The sequence below is a fragment of the Battus philenor genome, unplaced genomic scaffold (assembly GCF_028537555.1).
Source record: "Battus philenor isolate CCGP_79_NKW_IND1 unplaced genomic scaffold, ilBatPhil1.0.hap1 SCAF_10, whole genome shotgun sequence".
Taxonomy (NCBI): Eukaryota; Metazoa; Arthropoda; class Insecta; order Lepidoptera; family Papilionidae; genus Battus; species Battus philenor.
Window position 1 is genome coordinate 15,122,949 of NW_027181662.1, and position 6,645 is coordinate 15,129,593.

Consider the following 6,645-nt stretch of genomic DNA (forward strand, 5'->3'; position numbering starts at 1 on the left):
CTACCCTCACCCTCATTTATTTTTGATTGCCAACAAATCACATGAAAATACAGAATAAATTGCAACTTTAGTGACACCAAAACACGACTAATATGAAATAACAAAAAAAGTAAAACAGTAATTGGAAAAAAAAATGTCGTGTATAATTTATGAATTCCACACCCTAATGGAGGGTAATTTGATTTTAAAAGGGAGCAATTCAAAAGTGGACTCGATACGAGTGTTAGAATTTGAATCGATTTTATTTATTTCTATATCGATAATATATTACATCATTTACAGTGACTTGTGTTTAGGGGAGGCATATGTCCAGCTGTGGACTTCCTGCAGACTTATGTTCATCATGAGAAGAATGATATGAGCCCAATTTAATAAAATTAGAATCATTTTCCTTTTAATGCAGTGTTTTCAAACGTTGGGTTACGCCCCACATGTGGGTAATTCGATATTGGACTTCACGAGTTTAACTCCTTCGCTTTAATATTTAAATTATGTAAGTAACATAGGGGGCGTAAGAATTTTAAAAAGACAAGTGGGGCATGATAAGAAAATACTGCCTTAGAGATTTTTCAAAATTAAAAAATAAATTTACAATACAGATATCGGTTATAGGTGTAAGGTTTGCAGGAGAATCTCCAGCTCATTTGTCAGCAAAAAACTTAAGGTTTCTGATCTATTTATAATCACACTATATAAAATGATCACTCTGAAACAGGTGGAATACACGCCAATAACTTCAGTACAAAGTATGCAAGGACAGATGGTAAATAATAATTAATTTTAACATGTATTAATACTAATAAAAACTCTTTCTTTACTATGTTATCATAGTGTTTTTTGTTATTTCTGAAATCTTTGTTCTTTAGGATAAAATGTATCATTCTTTGACAGCAAGTAGACAGCTATACTATGCGATACTAAGGTGAAATTGTCATTAATAAATCCCAGGCATTAGGAAGGCAGGTTAATATTTATTCCTGAATATGTATTTGTCAAGAGTTGTTTAATGGAATCAGGCGTTACCTTGCGGAAGTCCATCCTAAGTAAGAAAAAGACCAATATTTAGCCACTTCCGCGCATGCGTCAAAAGTTTGAATATCATTTGGCTCGGCGCAAACCATTTTGAAGGTTGTTTTATGTCAAAATCGTCCAATTTTTCGTGACTATTTTTTTGCCAAAAACATAGAGATATTGTTCCGCAACCACCGTATTCACCTGATTTGACTTCGAGCACATCACATTGTTGATAATATCAACTATTCAGTAAACTAAAAAGGCCTATGCGGTGACGCCGTTTTCACGCATGTGAATATAAAAACGGAATTGTAAAAACAAATATAAAGAATTTGCATTTTATAAACAAATTAGCTTTACTTTTTTATCACAGTTTTATACAATATATTTGTAGGATACTCTGCTCTTGTACAGATATACAGGTGTTATACTAAAGAGTGTAAATATTATATCATAATCTGACATATTTCAGTTTTTTAATTATAGTTAAAAAAAATTGGTTTTCTGTAAAATTGCTCTATTTTGAGTTATTCAATAAATGAAAAACATAATATAATCAATCAAATCAAAGTGTTGTGTGTTGAATCAAAGTGATGTAACTTTTCTAATAACAAAAACAATCGTATTCTAATCAAAAGGTACATTACAAAAAAGAGCCTTATTAAGAATTAGAAACTTCAGTGAGTCTTTACGAAAAAAACAGAGTATTAAAAACGATACGAATTGTTTACAAAAAGTAGTTTGACTTCTCTCTTTCTTTTGACGTTTAGAATAACAAAATACAACCATAACTTACAGAGTTAAAAGTCTGAAAACTCTGAAGAGTTAAAATGATGAAATATTGGAATTCGTTTAGCTCAAATCAAACTTTATTTTAATAAAAATTTACATGTTTATTCGCACTGATGTTGAAAATGAGCGCCATTACGAACACACTCGTTCTTAGGGCCGCCCGCTTTTTAACCGCGAACAGTGTGGACGAACGGAGGTTGGATCCGGATCCATCCTTGGCTCGCCTATGATCCACGCTGCCGTCCCAAGCCGCATACACATAAACATAGCTCTACTAAGGCTATAATATAAGGCTAAGGCTTTTACAGAATTTTTAAAAAAAATTAATTACCTATACTTCTGGCGGCCGCCGCATGATTTGCCCGAGTGGCCCCTAGTCTTAATAAGTCTGTGCAACCATGGTGTAGTGTGTGTGGAGTGAGGATTGGAGTGCAGCGTGGATCACTCGGCAGTGTAAAGAAGGATACTGATCCTACCTCGGATCGCCCACGCTGTTCGCGGCGGCGGTGTCGGGAGGCCGACGCCGTTTACATAACGAACGGTGGATATTATTGTGTTTGGTTTTTGAGCATTGCACGCGTGTTTTCGTGCGGTAAGACCATCAAAAAGAAATGCTACAGTTATTTATAACAATATTCTGTTTTGATTATGAGTACTTACATATCAAACCTAAGTGCGGTGTTTAAAAGAAAAAACTTAAAAACATCGCATACAATTTTTTTATGCGTTAATTAAGGCACCGAAAAAAAGTTTCAGGTAGAAATAACTCCAGACCCAACGGTATTTACTTACGCAGATTAGAGACGAATAAAAAAAGTGTTTGCTACCTATCGCCTCTAAGTAAACTTCTACCTACCCGTTAGAACAGAGTTCCCCAAACTTTTGTATGTCGTAGACCCCTTGCCATGTTTTTCCGTGTTGGTTAGACCCCCTACTTACCTGATATTGATTTCTTGTAAATTTCTAACTGTAGTGAAGTTTAGTGTTAAAAACTTAAAACACATCTTAATTTATACATTTATTACTTGAATTTAAACTAAAACTACTCAAAACAAAATTTTGTATCTGTTATGTAAAATATACGTAACATAAATAAACATAAAATATACAATAAATAAAATAACATAAGCAATAAGTCAATATTTTTATTGAGAAGTATGAACCTGATGTTTTAATAATAAATTATCAACATTTGGCATCAATTTTGTAAGGGTTAATCTTAAATCTCCCCGGCTAATGATGTCTGTTTCTTTTTTTCGTTAGGAGATTGCACTATCGTGGACCCCTATTTTCACTTTATGGACCCCTAAATTTTTTTTCGCTGACGTGGACCCCTTGCGGGTTGTCATAGACCCCTAGGGGTCGATATAGACCACTTTAGGAATCACTGCGTTAGAACAAAGATGACACTAGTCAGCCATGCTGCCTTTATGTAAACTACTCGTTAAAAAGAAACACGACACTAGTCGGGAACTAATTCCGTGAAGTAATGCGACTCGACAATATAAGAGTCCGTTCACTTTCATCATTCACTCTGTGTTTGATACTAATCGGTGTAACATAACTCCTGAAGATGCCCCGTATTGGGGTGAAACACGTGTTAAGTGAATTAACGGTGGCAGTTGTGTAATTCCAATTGTTTGCCGCATACGCATTTATCAGCGGGCTGGCGGGCGGTGCACTTTGTTGCACGACTGCCACTGCATGTGCGGAAGTGGCTAAATATTGGTCCTTTTCTTACTTCGTGAATATAATGTGAAAAAATTGATGTAATTATTTATAAAAAAAACCCTATTTTTTATAAATAATTTCATCAATTATGTTCCAAATTCGATTGAAATTTTTATATGTTACAGAAAAACGAATTTGATTGTATACGGTTTTACATCTAGCACGAAAACACGGAAACGTTTAATTTCTAGCGTTTGAATGTTAACGCTCCTAATGTAATAAGATATACTTGGGTAATGGCAAAACCAAAGGAATGCAAAAATATGTGAGAAAGTTTAAAAAACTAATAAAGATGAGTGATAATTTAGGAATAGCAAATAATAAAAGTTAAGATATAAAAGTCAAAACATAAAAAAGAAATAATAACGTGATTAATAATCTATGATACTTTGGGAATGGAGTGGAAGAATGAAAGGCGATGATTGAAAGAATGAAAAGAATGATTGAGGAGTGAAATATTTCATGACGTATAAAAGGAGAAAAATAGCACTAAAGATATTGTTATGGAAGGTAGAAGACAAATGTAAATAAAAGCGTACTTAAAAAAATGTCACCCGAAGTTGTAAAACGCAAAGAAGGAACGAGAGAAAAAAAAACTTGATCTAGCGGGTACGGAGATCGCACTGAAATATACACTATACTGTATAAAAGATAAATAATGACCCTGTCCCTAAAACCAGACGGGTACGAAAGGTCCCTAATAGCGGGGGCTATTGACAAAATGTTATACACTTCTGGCAGTACAAAGTTTGGAGAAACAGATAAAAAATAATAATAAATTATATGATGTACTAATTCGAAATTTAAAATGGAATAGTACTATATTATTATCTATTTATTATTTTTGACACCATTAATTTATGGACATATATTAGAAACTATAAAGCTTTTAAGCCTATAATGAATCATCCTGTAACTTAAAGTAAAACGCTTTGAAAATGTAATCGTATATGTATCGTGTTTGTTTTTTATAACCTAAGGTCAGGAGATAATCTTTTGAATACAATAATATATTTTATCATATTTTAACTTGTTTCACCTTATGGTTAATGCGAAGCGATAAGATTCGAAACGAAGTTTGTCCCAGTTTTGATTTTGATGCATGCTTGGTTGACATAAAGCTTTTTAAGTAACAAAAGGACCAATATATAGCTACTTCCGCTAGTTATTATACATAGCGGAGGTAGCTTTATATTAGTCTTTTTTTTACTTCGGATGGACTTCCGCAAAGTAACGCCTGAATCTATGATTTATAAAGCTTTTTAAATACCAAAAAACTGACTATCAACTTATAAAAGGTTAATTGCATTTCAAAACTCATCATTTACACGAAAAATAATTGCGAGAAGTATGGCTCATTGCTATAAGCGTCTTCTCAACAGCATTTTCAAATGATGCTGCTGCTTCTCCGGCATCTTGAAACCTTATTTCATGATGTTTTTGTTTAACTTTTGATAATAAATGAATGTCGCATACTTCAAGTTCGGGACTGTAAGAAGGATGACCGTCAATCCACATATCTTCGTATCAATTCGTAAACGTCCACTGCGAGGTGGAACTTACTCGAAAGATAGCCATGATGATCACGGTCTTGCGTTACCTGAATCCTGTGACTCCTCGTGATCTTGACTATGTCTTCTTCGGTCCACCTTATACATCTAATGTGGCACCTAATGTGGCATCCTATGTAGCAACATCCAATGTAGCAACATCTAATGTGGCATCCAATGTGGCAACATCTAATGTGGCATCTAATGTGGCATTTAATGTGGCATCCAATGTGGCAACATCTAATGTGGCATCTAATGTGGCAGCATCTAATGTGGCAGCATCTAATGTGGCATCTAATGTGGCAGCATCTAATGTGGCATCTAATGTGGCAACTTTCTTGCCTTTTTAATATTAAACGTTCAATATTCCACGTCATTTACATAATTGAAGACACAGCACCTTGGAAATATCGATCTGTTAGATTTTCTTGTGTCTATGTAACCTACATCACGTATAACACTATACAAGTCAACATCACATATCCTCACTGTTTGTAATATAATAAGTTGAATAATATATACAGGATGATTGGTTATAGATGTAAAAGTTTTATAGGGATGAATATAATATGTAATTTTTAAATTTTGATTCTGAAACTAATTATAAAAGGAGCGTAATAATGTCAGCCGGTAGACACCCACTGTAAGGGAAAACTCTCACTCAAAGATCGCGACTCTTGCGTTATCTGAATCCTGTAACTTACCGTGACTTATGTCTTCTTTAGTCCACCTACTGGAGCACATAGGCAAGCCGTGGACCGTCAGCCACCACAGTCAAATTTTAATATCATTTCACAATTACCAACGCGATAATGTTTTTGAGCTTCGGTCCAATAATGAGTAAATTATATACCTCAAAGATGCGAATTCCGGCCTGTATTTGCAGGTAAGTAAAAAAGATAAAATTAGTTTATTTAAAATTGGAAACTTTAACTGAACTCTTATTGATGACGACATATTATAATTTATTATTTTAATCTATTTTACTTTTGATTCTACTTTGCTTCGTAAGGTGTTACAGTAGTGGAAAAGAAGCAGGAGAACTCCACACCTTTTAATAAAGTTTACTTTTGAGTGTGTGTTCCATAGACATCGTGTGCCATTATTTGTTAAAATCACACTTATTATCCCCTTTTCTGGCTCTTATTTTCAAGTGCCATAGTGTTTATTTTTACTGAATTTACTCAAGTCCTTTTTTTAACTATTTGGTAATTCTAATGTTACTATATGTAAAAACTATGTACTGTATGCAAAAACTATTTGTATATAGCCCCTATGCCTATATTCATAAATTGGTTTATTTTAAGTAGAGGATTTAACATGAAACGTCAATTTAATATCAGACTCCCTTGAATTAAGTTTTCTTTTATATTTTTTATTTTGATGTGATCACTTAAAGTCCAATATTAAAAATAATATGAATATAAACAGAATATAAAAAGAAGTTATGTCCATTTTTTTTTAATTTACTGGAGCATGGTTTTATTTAGCACACCAAAGTTATAGCTTTAGCATAAAGCTGATATTATTGGTTTGACTACGATATGCTGAATGACGT